This window comes from Cyanistes caeruleus, chromosome Z (genome assembly GCF_971803275.1).
Source record: "Cyanistes caeruleus chromosome Z, bCyaCae1.hap1.1, whole genome shotgun sequence".
In the NCBI taxonomy this organism is placed as follows: domain Eukaryota; kingdom Metazoa; phylum Chordata; class Aves; order Passeriformes; family Paridae; genus Cyanistes; species Cyanistes caeruleus.
This window is the reverse complement of record NC_141732.1, coordinates 35,873,924-35,889,224: the sequence shown is the minus strand read 5'-3', so window position 1 is coordinate 35,889,224 and position 15,301 is coordinate 35,873,924. Positions and strand designations below refer to the sequence as shown.

Genomic DNA, 15,301 nt, shown 5'->3' with positions numbered 1-15,301 from the left:
TAATTGACTGCAGCACCAAGGGATGAGGATTAAAAAAGGGTTTGGGATGTGGAGAAGCAGGCACTCCAGGCAGGGTGACAGGATACTTGATGGAACTGGAGAAGAAATTTCTATACTATAGTCCCTTCTCTATTACTTAGGTAAATAGGCCTCAATTCTAAACAAGATAAGATTCCTGTCAGCCTATCTCTATGCATTTCTCAGTACTGTAGTTGACCCCTACTATTTCTATAACTAAGTACCATGCATTTGTTCACTCCTCTTCCCTGTTGTGGGATGTGGAGGAGAATTAGGAAATGACAAGCACCATGGATTGAGATATGAACAGTTTAATAAATAAAATAAGGTAACTATGTAACAACAACCATAGTAAATAAAAGGGATATAACAAAAAAGATAAAGAGGAATAAAACTCAATTTTAAACAAGTGATACACAATAAAATTTCTCACCACCCACTTAGCACTGCTTAGTCCATCCCTGAGCAGTAATGGGTGCCCTCTGGCCAACTTCCCTCCATTTATATAGTGAGCATAAAGTTCTGTGATACACAATATCCCTTTGATCAGTTCAGGTCATCTGTCCTAGCCATGCTCCCTCTTAGCTTCTTGTGCATCTGCTCACTGGCAGAGCACATGAAACTGAGAAGTCTTTGACTTAGAATCAAAGTTCTGTTGTTCTTAACAACAGCTTAAACATCAGTGTGTTATCAACATTATTCTCTCTCTTGCATAGTAAATGCAAACCACAGCACAGGTACTAGAAAAAAAATAAAAAAAATTAATTATCCCACTTGGAATCAAGACACTCAGGAAGCAAGAAACATGGCAATCAATGCATCAGACCTTCCTGAAAGCTGGCAGTGACTGTACAGACAAGGGCCACTGAGCTGCTCTGTGTTTGTCGAAGAATTTGACTCATTATGCCTGTGCTGTTCACAGCAGGAACCTCCTCCCTGGGATCTCCCAAATTCACAGGAGGTTGTAATTAAAGTGCCCCTCAGAATTCTGGAACTTTTCAGCAGCATTCCCAGAAGTTCACGAGTTACAGAAAACTGCTTATGCAAAAGCTATTGATTTTTAACTAGATGAGCAAACCCAAGCCCCAGAGTACAGCTTATCATCCCCAGTCCCTTTTGATGAATGCCTCAGGTCCTGTTCCACCGATCTTTTCTGGGCTGTATACCAGTCCTACAAGTTCACTTGACCTTGGAGCCTTAAATGGACAGGTCCCTGGTGCAGCACTGCCTGGCTCAGAAATCTCTAATGCCTTTTTTCTGTAGTATATATATGTATATATTTATACATGTGCATTTTAATATATTTATATTTTAATAGTTTAATATTTTTTATATTTACACATACAAATGAGTGGCTAAGAGAAGGAAAACAAAAGTAGCAGAGTAAAGAGACAGCAAGCCCACGCTGAACTGAACTACAAGTTTGTCAATCTCTTGTTGATGTTACTGCCCTTAGGACTTTCCAGCAACACTTATCCTATGCTCTTCTGCTGGGCCAAAGGGGAAAGCTCTAAAAGGTTTTCATTCTCTCCTTCTGCCTTGTCTCATGCAGAATGGCGAAACTTGGCCTATTGATGTGCCTGAACAATTCCACAGAGTGGCATTGCATGGCACTCAAGGGAGGTTTTGCACTCTCAGCCATCACTCTGACTAGCTCCCAGTGGGCCCAGCTCCATGCATATGAGAACAGCAGCATCAGAAGAGCTGGCAGGAGTCATTGTTAAAGAAAGGAAAAAAAATAAAGAAGCCTTACTTGGCACCCTGTGTCATAGCAGCTGGGTGTCCTCTGTTTCCACTCTCCCAGCTTCCGGATGAGTTACATATGGGCCTTTGAACAATGCACAGGGTTCATAAAACTGTAATGTTTCTTCATGAATATTTCAGTAATTTCATCAGATTACAATGGTTTTTGTTCCCTGTAGTCTCATCATTTTGCCTTCCTCTGTGATTGTAGATAGTTATGTACTGCAGCTCTGTTTTCCTTCATGACTCTGGGCAATAGCTTTCTACAACTATTAGCGATATGGGTGTTTCTCTTTCCTAATTTCTGGACGAAATAGGATCTTACCTTAATTGGTCAGTTCCTAGACTTTTTTTAACAGAATCAGATATTATTATCAATTCCAGCACCAGAAAATATTTTCCAAAGCTGATACATCCTCTTACTTTTGGCAGGTATAGCCTAGGAAGAGATACTGGGTTCTTGTGATTTTTGGAAGAAGTTTTAACTGGGGTCTGGTCTTAGCACCTCCTGTGTTGTTTATGCAGAATAATTTTCAGTAGCAGGGAGGCCAATGCCATCTCTGTCTTTATTGCTGATCTGCATGTCTTGTTCATGTCTGAGCTCTCTATATTTGCCACTTTTCATGCTACTTCCATTGTCAGTACTATTATATAGACTTTCAATACTCCACTCAGACATTATCGCTTCTAGCAGTGCATGGCTTCCAAGACCTGGCAGACGTCTAGTGCCTTTTTGCAAACACAAATCCATTTCCCTTAATAACCTCTCTCCCAGCCTCTTGTCAGTCACATGGAAAACAATTTTGTCTCTAAGCATATAATTTTCGGTAATCTCAGACTGTTGCTGCTGCTCATTCTGTCTCGGTTTGGCTGTATATGTGTCAATTCCATTTGTTACAACATGATGAGGCAAAAATTGGTGCTGCTCAAATACAGTGTTAAATTTAGGGTTACAGGGTTTCCTAAATATTTTTAAAATGTCCAGCAAAATCAATTTGTCTTTTACTTGCAGTGCTGATACTATGTGTTGATAGAGTTCAAAAACTTCCTCACCCACTGTGTGGAGAGAAACCCATGCACCATGCTGCTTGAAAATTTTCTCCTATTTCACTTAACTTTTAGGCCTTAATTAACTAGGTAAAAGCATTGACCCCCTTTCTCCAGTTCTCTCCTGTAACCCAGGAAATGTAGTGGCTGCCCAAATAAATCTGGTATGCACTGCTATGGCTTTGGGCTAGACAACTAGTTTTGTGCTTTTTTTCTCCCTCTGTTCTCTTTTTAAACTGAATGTTGGAATCCCATGGTACATAATATTAATATTGTCTCTATGATCATAATCCACTATGTAAATTAGAGTCTGTTACTACACTAAGCTTTTACTAGTATTTCATAAGTTTGTGAGTGAAATGTAATATCCCTGTTTTGGCTCTGGCCATAATTTCCCCCTCTTCATGCATATCTACCCTATAGTCTGTTGCAAGCAGAATGAGAACATACCAGGGTGCAGACAGGGGGTGTATCAGTCTCAGGCCTGCTTGAGCAGGTCTCCTGGAGGGCAGCATGTCATCCCACTGCACCAGACTGCAGAGTGACACTGACCATTCTCATTGCAGGACGCAGGGTGGAAAGCAGGATTGTCATCACCTCACTTGGTTACTGGTGGAAATAAGTGGCAGCAGGAGAGTGCTGCGCCTTCATTGATCCTAGGGGCAATCCTGCCAGTGTGGACTAATGGATGGGAGCACCAAATTTGTAATTTCTGCTGATGGAAAAAAGTTGAAGTAGCAGTTGCAAATTAAAGATGTGCAAGTGCCTTTGGGCAGGCAGGAAAGGAAGGCAAATACCTACTTTAGCAAGTGAAAGGAGTGCCAATTTACAGCTTTGCAGACACTCTTGCTGATAGCAAACCACAGATTTTTTTCCTGCCTGTCTCTGTATCATCAGGCCTCTGCTGAAGACACAAGAAAAATAGACAAGGATTTTAACTGCAATAAAGTCATTGTTCCATACCTGATCTGACTGTATTTTAAAGAAATTTAGTTGAATCCACTGCACTGTGAACAATGACAGCTGTGGGAAGCAGAGGTGCACGTTGTCTTCTTGGGAAAAGCTCTTGCATAAGGACTGGTCCTGCTTTTCCTGTGGGCTTGCCTTCATGGACAGACATTTGTGAGAGCTCCAGTTGAGGGCAGCAAGAACGTGAACAGCATGATGAAATGCTGTATGGATGACTGGATGACTCTATGGTCGTCTGGCACCATAGAGGCTGGTGCTGCTCCTCTGCATTCATGGTCTTCTTCCTTTGCAGCCTCACTGCATGCTACTGACTGCAACCAGCATGGCAGCAACAGCCTGAAACCTCAGCAGCAGCATCCCTGCTCACCCACCACTACACCTCATCTGTTCCTGGGACAACATCCCTGTGATGAGCAGGACCAGTTCCAACAGCCACATCCTTCTCACAGCCAGGTCTTTTGTAAGGATGCACCCAGCATAACACAGGTAGAAACATCAGCCATACATGAGTGAAAAAGGTGAAGAGGGCTGTGTTTTAACTCTTACAAGAAGGGCTAAGCAAGGTCAAGATTTATAAAAGATGTCAGACTGCTGCTCGGGTCCTGCAAGTTATTTGCCTCACATGGGTGTCTCAAATGTTAGGTATTTCTGTTAGATGTATAGAGACAGACTCACTGCATGACCAGGTGCTGCGGCAAAACTAATAAACCTGGAGAAAGAGATGTTCTAAGAGAACATGTTGGTATAGCATTCATGCCCTGGCCCTTTCTCTATTTTGTGCAAGCTCTGAATTTGTGTTAAATCTGTTAGTGGTCCTCTCCTCTTCCTTGTTTTGGGGTTTTTTTGGGGGGGTTTTTTGTTTGTTTTTTAATTTGTGGCTTTTTTGTTGGTTTTAGGGTTTTTGGGGGTTTTTGTTTTTTGGGGTTTTTTTGTTAGTTTGTTTGGGTTTTGTTTTTTCGCACCTCCCTGTGTCTTCCTCTAGGATATACCACATGTACAGATAAACTATTATACTCACATTATATAACTTATCTGAATAAATAAAGGTGGGGTTTTGCAGCACAGGAGAGATGGTAGGAAAATACTTTCCAAGTGGTTTAGATCTCAAAGAAAGGCTTATGAATCCACTTTCCAATAATGACAAATAATTTAACAGTGATCTTAGTGATAATGAAAACAAAAATTAGTATGAAGCTTATGGCCACCATGTAACAAACCTGCTCTTTATTTTTTCTTTCTCTGTTCTATAATTTTGATCCATTTCCTTTACCATCTTGCATGTATTTCATTTCAATTTTGTATTGATCTTAAACATTGTGAAGCCTTTGTCTTCTTTCCAGACTGGTGGAGGAAAAAATAAAGAGGGAGTAAAAGACTTAACTAGGGCTATCTTTAAACAGAAGTATTTAAACAAGCACCTAGGATGAAATAATTCCTGCAACAGGACATGACAGGGCCATGAGATTACTTGCAACTGTCTACACAAGGATAGCTCTCTCTGTCTGAGTTCTGACCTCTTGGGAAGGCTCAGAGACAGGTAGCCTAGATTTGTGGTGGTGCTAATATAGCAGAAATACTTTTGGCTCAGAGCTGTCTTTTAACCAAATGTCCCAGACATCAGTTATCTCTGTCAAGTACCTTGCAGAGCATTGTTTCTAGTTTTCCCTCTGCGTGCTAGATACCCCATTCCCTTATTCCAAACCAGGAGTTACTGAGATCTCAGACTCTCTCTGTTATCCTTGGAATTGCCTCTGCTGCCCTATTCCCTGCCGCACACACACTTTCCCTCCTGCTGAAGAACATGGTGGGGGAGGGTACTGTGAGGACATATTACATAACTTTGTTCTGCATTTGTGTTGCTAGTGGTTACCTTCTGAATTCTGGTATTATCATACCCATTTCAAGTCCCCTGACACCTGTAGGATTGAAGTGGAATGAGGCATTGTAGTATTATCACATTAGTCACAGAGTGCATTTGTAATGCACATAGATTAGTAATTAAAAAGGTAGCTTTAGCTGTCTGGATGGGTCGGGAGAGCCTGATTTTCCAGGGTCCTTCCTGTAGAAAGAATGCCAGCTGAAGCCTTTAAGGCATCACTAGAATTGCACAACAGAGTAAGGAGTTGTGAGGGAGGGAGTCCTCTGTGTCAAGGTGCTTTTTCCTGAAAGAACTAGCAAACATCATAATTTTTCTCAAATGGAGTGAGTAAAATTCAGATTAGCTCTGGCATCTCTCTAAGTGGTCCTTCAGAAGTGACTGGTGAGGATGGAGTAATGCGCTTCAGTCAGAAGAGAGAAACAACGATATACTTCATTGATACAAAGTAGTAAGCTAACAAGGTTTAATAGTGAAGTGGCAGTGTCTTAACAAGATTTAACAAGATTTGATGGCATTGATCATTGATTTCATAGGGACAGGGCCAGGCAAAACATTCAGGGACATCCTGCCATCGAGTCATAAGGTTAAGAAAGGACCCCATTGCTTTCTAAACTTCTCAGAAATGAGCCTAGGTGCACCTGGGTTCAATTCTAGCCCTAGACTTGATCAAGAATTTATGTCTAAAGGATTGTATGAGCACCAACATCACAAAGTTTAGCCAAGGAATCTCTCAGCTTCAAAGAATAGCCTGGAGAGGTGTCCCTGCTCAAGAGAACGTCCTGTTGTGAAGGCTGCTGCCATGCAAGCGAGCTCAGTGAGCTCTGGGCTGTCCACTACTTACAGAGTAAGATGAGTATGGAGACGGAAACACCTCGGCAGCAACAGAGTTTCAGCTGGTAGAAACTGTTTTACAGGAATGCTTCACTTCAGTTCCCTTGACCTCACCTTTCCAATAAACACGTCTTCTGCTCTTTGCAGCGTTCAAGTTCAAGGAAGATTCAATACAGAGACCATGCAGAGGCCCAAGCATAAGTCATCTTTTGGTGTGCTGGTTTTGCATTAATTGATATTTAGTAAAGAGGAAAGAAACCATCCACGGAAATTATTTTCCTGAGAGAAGCTGCTAAGAACTTCCTCTGTACCTGGATAAAACCAATAGCTGGCTAGCTCTGGAATTGACATCCCATTAAACCAGCTGGGTCCACTTCTGCGAATTCCACATTTTAAAAACAGGCAAGCCTGGGAAATCTCTCTCTTGCTTCCGGCCTCGGAAAGTAGCGGAGTTCTGGTGGGACTGGCCCCATTCCCCCACGGCCTGTGCAGCCCGGCCGGGCCGGGCCAGGCCGGACCCCAGCGGTGGCCGGGCAAGGGACGGGAGGCTGCGGGGTCCTGGCCGAGGCTGGGCTAGTTCACAGCTGCGAACATCTCGCTGACAGCCACCCCTGGCCCTGCGCTGTCAGCCTGCACTGAGATGGGCTCCAGCAGGCCCCAGGAGCGGCTCCAGGCCAGGCCAGACCCCCTCCACTGCAGCTGCCCCACACCCCGCAGCGGCTGCCGGGCAGAGGGAGGGGCCCAGCTCGGCCTTGAATACAACACCGTGACTGCTGCGGCCACTGCCTACGACCATCTGCAGGCCTGGGCGAGATTAAACCCTTAAACCCTTGCACTGCGCAGATGAGACTTGCAGACCTCGATCTTCCCCTCGGTGAGAGAAAAGGACAGAGTGAAGACATGTAAAAGGCAACATGAAGACATCAAGGTCAGTAAAGAAGGAGTCAAGTTCCAGATAAAAAGAGAATAAGGATATACCCTAGTATTAAGGCTGAAAGTTCTTTTAGTAAAGCCATAGAGACAGACTATAATATGCTAAAATATCCCCTTTAATTCATGAGAAAGTATGGGGGGATGAAGTGTTCAAACGGTAGATATGAGCAGAGGCATCCACTGATGAAGTAAAATAGATGTTGAAATAGCTGTGATCTTATGAGAAGCTTAAGCAGAGAGAGAGAGAGAGAGATGAGAGTGATAAAGACCCTTTGCCCCCAGGGAGAGAAGAGGGAGATCTGTGTTCCCAGAAATGAAGATGATTGCAGAGATAGACAAAAAAACCCCTTTGCTTTTAAACTGCTCATCCTTAAAATAGTGCCCCATAAGTTGACACAGCCCATGAATGCAACTTTAAGTAGGCTGTGAAAATAGAAAGAACTTCATGATTGCAGATCCTTTCCTGGGCAACTGCTATTTGTAGAAATGAAAAGCCACAAGAGAACTGTTTCTTGTAGAGAAGTCTCCACATGGCAAGAGAAATCTGCTCTCCCTACAAGAACTGATAAAAGTCTATTGTAAAGTTAATTACTGATTTAAAATCCCAGGTTTTATCTCTACGTTGTCAGTTAGGAAAAGAAAAAAGTCAGGTGGTAGAAAGAAAGGTGTTCTGAAAGTTTTATTCTAGATCTTTTTATTCCTTTAGTTCTGTTAATAAAGTTTTCTTCATACCTTTTAAGTTTTGAGCCTGTTTTGCCCTCCTCCTAATCCATATCCCACTGCAAGAAATAAGTAAATACACTGGTGATTTTAGCCAGTGCTAAACCCACCACATAACTTAGTGTGTTGGCCAAGCAACTCAAATTGGCAAACCTAAACCACTACAGAAGGCCAGTCATGTTTTGACTGCTGGCAGTGGAATTTCTTCCTGAGTCCTGCTAGTGGACCACTCTATGGGCTTCATTTGGGTGGCACGGCATGTGGTCAAAGCATGATGCAGCTGAGTTCAGCAAGACTGTCTGTAGCAGCTTGTTCTGTCAAGAGTGTTTCTTGCTGTGATGTTCAGCAGGAAGCCATGTGAAGTGATCTGCCTCCTTTTCATTGCTTTACGATGCTATGTCTGGCATTATCTGCTACTCTCTAATGGTGTAGGATGTATTCAAATTGCTCAAACTGCTGTGGTTTCTGTTCAACTCCCATCTTTTAGGTAAGTCTGTCACTTGGAAACAAGATATTTTCTTTTTATGTTGTGAATTGCAGATTCTGTTTTCCTGTTGCTTCTGATCCTATTCTAATAAAAAGTCACTAAATTACTTGAATTATGGTACTACTTCTTTTCTCTGGGGCTTCATTTGCTCTGGATGTCTGCTGGGTTTCTAAGTGGCAGCACATTCTGTGTGATCTGATTCCTCACATCTGGGTTTTTCAGGTTCTGCTTGACTCCTGCAGGAGTTTGAAGAAGACTTTAAGCACCACTCAAGGCTTTAAGCCTTGTTCTGTAGGTCTATTCACTGGTCAGTGATGCTGGGAAATCTTTTGTGTAAAGGGCACATCCCATGACTCTGTATCCTTCGCACAATGCTGTTGTTCATGTGTAATGGAACCAAAGCTGAGGAAGACCATTGAAGTCCAGCTAATTTCCTGTTTGCTGTGGTTAGCTGAAAGACCAAGAAAATTGTTGGATGATCTTTCAGTGTTGTTCCCAGAGAGCTTAAGAGGTGGCCAGCATGGCTGCTATCCAAGATATACATACTGAAGTTGCACTGAGTCTGCTGCTTACAGTGAAATTTCAGGGTCTCTGAGCTGGGTGAAACTCTAACTGGAGCTGCATGGATTGTGCTCCTACTGAAGCTGAAGTTTTCAATGGATTCAGACTGTTAAACTACATTTAAACAGTGTCAGTTGCACAAATTTTCCACCAAATAGTTTCATCCAAATTGCCCACTAACTTGCCAAATTATCCTGCAATTTATTGCACTAATTTGTGACATTTAGATGGTCCAAAGGAACAGAGAATAAAAATTTACGCTAAGTCTAGGAAAGCCTTATAGTCTAGTCAAATAATGATTATTAGTCTGGTAAATGATGCTAATGCCTATATTTCAAATTATATACAGTTAGTTTTTCCAGTTCATATCTGATTTCACCATTTATGGTAACTTCTTTATATTGAATACCTCTTGCTTGCTCGTTTTGCTACATCTGAAGCTGACATTATTCAGATCATAAGGTTGCATTCAGTTGCTGACCAGTAGTTGACCATGGTGATTGTTAGTAACCCTGTTATAGATCTGGTTGTATTCCTATAGCTGTATTTTCAAGTCTTCTGCTCTCTTCCCATGCCTGTGCTTCTATGTGCTCCATATTCTAGGTTGATAAGTAGTTAGGCAGAATATCTACTTGCTATTGCTATCTGTCTTTAAGAAGCAGAAATACCATTTAGGGTCCTGTCCCCATGAAGGCTATATAGTTCAGGCACTCAGCTGCCATTTGTGTTCAAAAATGTTCTCATTTATCAATATACTTCCAGAGAAATCAATAGAAGAACAATATAGCTATTCTTTTCATGACAGAAATACTTCTCCTTTATTTGCTTTTAGCAATACAGTGTGAAGCATCGTGAAAACCTGTAGTTTTGGAGTCCTTTAAAAATGACTTTTGATGGTATTTTAAACTAATTCAGTCCTCTTTTATACAGTGAAGCATTTGGTTTTTAAAAAATTAATAGTTCTCTTCTAGTTACAGAAAAAATATGCTGAATATCTCAGTCACTTCATCTTAAATAAACTGTTCTCATTTGTTTCACCTCTATTTTTCTTTTTTTTTTTCCAATAACCCTCTTGAAACAGACTTATTTTTTTCCTCTTTAAAGTAACTGAGGTAATAGATTACAAAGGTTCACACTTAGGATACCGTACTTACTAGAGGTCCACATTTGCAGAAAAGTATGCTGTTTTTTCCCTTTCATTTAACAATGTTACTTTTCTACTTTTTTTTTTTATTATACAGGAATCTTGCAGGTTTAATAGGACTTGAAATTTTTCTTCTGCTTCTTAATTCAATTGTGTTCAGATGAATTAGAAAAAGCCAAAAGCATTGCAAGGTTGTTTTCCTGAAGATGGAAGTGGAAAGGAACAGTAGATGTTCGATATTTGAAAAGGATGAGAGAAGAGCCTCGCTTAGGACAAAACAGCCATTTCCTGGGAAAGAAAACAGTGCAGGAACTGCACAGAAAATGAAAGAGTGCTAGCTGCATACCAAATAAGCATTGCTAAATGTCTGCACATCTGGGCAAACCCATGCTCATGTTCAGAGCTGCAGCAGCAAGAAACAGCTGCAGCTTTGTGCAGGACTATTTTGGGACCTTGCTTCCTCAGACAGAGATGGCTGTTTGCCATCTTAATCTAAGATTCTTTCTTAGACGTTTGTGTGAATGGTGGGAAAACACAGTTTTCCAGCAAATAGGTTTTAGCTATTTTTTTTGTGTGTAAAAAGTGCTATCTTCTGAACAGCTTCTATGTATTATCTTAGAACCTCTGGTGAAAGCTTGTGAGGTGTTTTCCCAGCCTGGACAGTCCCTCGGGGAAAATGGGTCATCTTCTCAGATAATGCCTTTTCTTTCATGGTAGCTATGGTAACAGTAGCACCTGAGCTCAGATTGACCCGGAGGAGCTGCTTGGCAGTTTATGTTGCCCAAATGTTTTCAGAATTTTCCCATTCATGAAAGTTGTCTGCTTCCAGCTGCATGAAGTTTTGAGAGTTTGTTGTTGTTGTTGTTGTTGTTGTTTTTGTTTTGTTTTTTTTTTTTTTTAATTGGTTTTAGAGTTTTCTCCCACACTTTCGGTAGAGTGAATGAAAATCTACTTCTACTGTCATTAGTTGAAAAGGAAGCTAGCAATGGCTGGCAAAGGTAGCAAAGATCCGCATGCACATTAACATTGCAGTAAATTTGTATGCACCTAAGAAAAAAATTGGCAATTTTTTTTTAAAGGCAAACTTATCAAACAAATATAGGCTGGATCCTCCCCTCAGTGGCACTTCATAAATAGTTCATTACTTTTGAAGTTTAAAACTACCGTATCTGGAGCTGTTAAATGTCCTTGATTTCTCTGCTTTTAAGTAAAAGTGTGTATGGTTGCACATCAGCCATCCACTAAGCTCTGATTAATGTGATGTCTAAGACAGTAAGCATCAAAGAGAAGTACTGTGTTTTAAATCACTCTTTCTTCCAACAGCAGAGTTCACCAGTGCCTTGAAGGCTGTGCTGTCTCTCTGGAAAACAAGAATTTCTCTTCTTTCACTTTTAAGTGATTCAAAAATATCAGTTGTTCCTACAATATGCTGCAATGTGAAATGTAGCAAATGAAAATTCAGAAGAGGTTGTTCAAGTCCTGGTTTAGAACTGCAGTGGGAGTTGGTCAATATACAGGTTGCTTCAGCAGCTCAGGTGTCCTGACTGCTCTGGGTGGGTTCTCCACTAGACAATTCTAGTTCACTCTGAAGCAGAGAGCTGCCTTGCTCCGTGATTGGAGTGGGAAACCATCTGGGAGATTCGCTGGGGCTGCATGCTTCAGGGAATGATAGTGTCAGTGTCTCAGAGATGGTCAGCTGCAGCTCTGCGGTTTCAGTACATCTCTGGAAAGGTTTAGAACAGATGATGGAAACTTTTTAGTTTAGTTATGACAATATTTCCTCTTTGAAGAGACCCTGCCCTCAGCTTGACTGTCATCTCAGACATTCAGAGATTTGCATTTGAACATTGCCATGATTGTTATTTGTGTTTATTGACATTGCCAGGTGGCTTAGGACGGGGAAGTTGCCACAGTGCCAGAGTAGCCTGTATAACCACCTTGGATATCCATGAGCCTGTGCCCTGTCTTCCCACAGGGAAAGATGGGCCTTGCAGAGGCTCACATGGAGCTGGAAGGCTGTTCAGTGGGTATGCTGCCTTCTTTTGCACTGCCTGCTTGTGCTTCTCTGGTGGACCACCTCCAGCACCCAGGAGAGAGCTGGGTGGGGCTGTTGGCAAAGAGGTGTAACATGCACAGAGCAGCCCAGCTGAGGGGAGGCAGCTTTCAGAGCAAACAATCCACTGACAGGATAGTGAAAGAGAAACCTTCAATTTTGTCTTAAACTTCCTAACACAGTGTTCTTCTGGTTATTCCTTTTGAGGCTGAGGTGGGCCCTCTGTTCTAAGATGGAACAAGGCACTCAGGCCACATTATAGAGTTACCCTTGGCAGGGCAGCCCTTAATACATTTACCATTCACTCACAACTGAGCTGCACAAAGAAGATGAAGCAGGGCCTAGCATCTTGCCTGACCCTTGCTGTTTTTAGGGGTAATCTTTGCACAAACTGTTTGTTTATATCTTGATAAAACTTATTAGCAAGGCTAAGAAATTGTTTTACTATGCAATAACTCAATAACATTTGCATTTTCTGTAAAAGCAAATTCATTCTCTGTAAAACCATTTCAAGGTTGACAGAAGGACTGATTGCTGCTGAAAATGGATAATTTATCATTCTAACCTGTTATAAAGTATTAAGCAGGTGAATTTGCTGTTACCTTAACTTTCTCCCCAATGCATATGGATTATGATTTAGTATAGAATAATGCTATCAGTATTATTCAAATAATGCATTATGTTACCATATATTTTGCAAATGTATTCTGGCAATTTGGTGTAGTTATCTCTTGATTTAGTTTGCTCTCTTCCATCCCCCAGTTATATTTTGTCTATATCCTGCTTACCATAATAATTTATTTCTAGACTGTGTCTTCTGAGAGGTAGCACTGTATCCAAGGAAGGGACAAGGGGAGTGCTTGTTGATATTTTAGTCTTTTCTAGGCTGAGAGTGTAAGTGTTCTGTTGGGGGTATGGGGGTGGAGTCCACAGTCGTGAAGGTTAGGTACTGATTACCAGCACTGGCTGGGCTTTGTGTGCACGGTAAATGTTCTGCCCTGAATGAAAAAGTATCAGGTCATGGGGCAAAGGCTGCATATTTCTTTTCCAATACCATCAACTGCCTTGCTATCCTCTCTCCCTCTCTTTGTTCCAGAGGGCAGAGCTATTTGACAGCATCTTCCTTCCTAAGCCCATCACAGCAGTGATGCCCAAAAGCCCTCCCACTATTTTGTTTTGTTTTGTTTGTTTTTTTTACCCTTACTATTCCCTTTTCCCTCTGGAAAGGGCAGTCTTTTGTACAAAGAAGACTTTGTATAGTCTTCAATACAAGGAAGACCCACAGGCTGCCAGGTAATGAGGAAAATTCATTCCAGTTCCTGTCTGGTTAGTAATAGGAGAAGAGGTGTGGGTGGCCTACACAAACAAACTCTGGAAATAGGTAGCCTTAAAGAAGCAACCACATTCTGGAAGAATAGGGGTGAGGGTCTTTACAAACATCAAACTGCACAAGTTTGTTACAGAATCCAACAGGGTCTCAACTTCTGAGCTTTAGGGAAGAGTGTGGAGGCTTAAAAGGCTTATGAGGTGCAACTTCTCTGCCAGGGTGGACTTTAAGCTAATTTTAATGATCATATGATATATGGTGGGGGAGGGGTACATGTAAAAGGTGGAATATGTATTAGGCAGTCTGGGTACCTCAGCCAATTGGGAAATGAAGAGGGTAACATGTGGTCAGGAATTTAGGATAAAAAGGTGCTGCGTGCTCCAAAAACTTGAGAGACCCCACAAGGGTATGTCTAAGTGGACTCTCTTTTTATTTGAATAAAGTTGATTCTTGCAGGACTTCTTTGTCTTCTTTGTGGTCCCTGGCCTTCAGCAATGTGATTTTCTGCACAACTGAGGACTCATGCAAGAAAGCCTTCACTTTCCAGGGATGGCAGATAGCAAACAGTTCCTGGCACACCTCATCCATTATTAGGTGACCACTCCCTTCAGTGGTGGCCGGCACTGATTGGGTACCTGAGAGTACCAGTGAGTTCCAAAGAGGTCCATGAAGTGGTTTGCGGGGAAGGACTGCTGAAAATCTCACCTCAGAGTACAGGAGGAATTTTGGGGATGATAACATGAAAGGATGACCAGGGAAAGTAGTGAAGGAAAGATGAGAAGGGATCTCAACAACAGTGATTATGATCATGAAATAGTTCCAGATGGTTCCTTAGGGAGAATGCTGAGGTTCTGAGATAGTTTGTACATTCCCTCAGCAGTAACAAAGGAAATAATCATAGAATATTGTTATTTTATCTGGCCAGAATATGATCTGCCAAGAGGATTTAAATGGCCCCCTTTTGGGACAGATGATGTTAGTCCTTGTCAAAATTTTCATTGTATTTAAATTATACTGAGAAAGGACTGGTTGAAAAGGAAAGTGGAAAAATAAGATTAAGGCAAGTACCAGAAGGAGTCCATGTAGTAAGAAAAAGAGAATAAGGAGGAGAAGGAAATGAAGGAAAGAATAATAAGTGTGAGGATTGGATGTTTTCCAGTATCCTTCCCCACCTCTTTTTAAAAATCTACAAAGATCCTGGGCTGGCTGCAGATCCTCTGTATCTCCAACTTCCAGGACATGGAAAACAAGGAAATACTGTTCCTACAGCCCCCCTCAGATACAGCAAGGTGAAAGGACAGGATATCATATCCCTCTCCAGGACTAAAGAGGGAGCCCAGTATAAGACACCAAGTGCCCCTAGGACACTGGAGATAGAGATTCACCAGGTGCCCCTATGTCAGGTTCCACTGCATGGTCAGGGTGGAAGATTTGGGTTTTTAATTGTGCCAGTTACCACTCAGGATATAAAAGAGCTGAAAAAGGAATTACCCCCATATTTGGATGACTCCACAGAGGTGTGGAAAAAGAGGAATATTTTGGACATGCAGATTATACTTGGAAAGACTGGGATTTCCCTTCAGACTTTT

The 15,301-nt window shown here is 41.8% G+C and overlaps 1 long non-coding RNA gene across 1 annotated transcript in view; it reads left to right on the top strand.

The window, feature by feature from the left end:
- The first annotated feature begins 1,312 nt into the window (after nt 1-1,312).
- Nucleotides 1,313-15,301, top strand: part of LOC147648352 (uncharacterized) — a 61,595-nt gene continuing 47,606 nt past the window's right edge. Inside the window, exon 1 of the long non-coding RNA XR_015280200.1 lies at nt 1,313-7,415. This is a non-coding gene — a long non-coding RNA (uncharacterized LOC147648352). The remainder of the gene's footprint in view (nt 7,416-15,301) is intronic.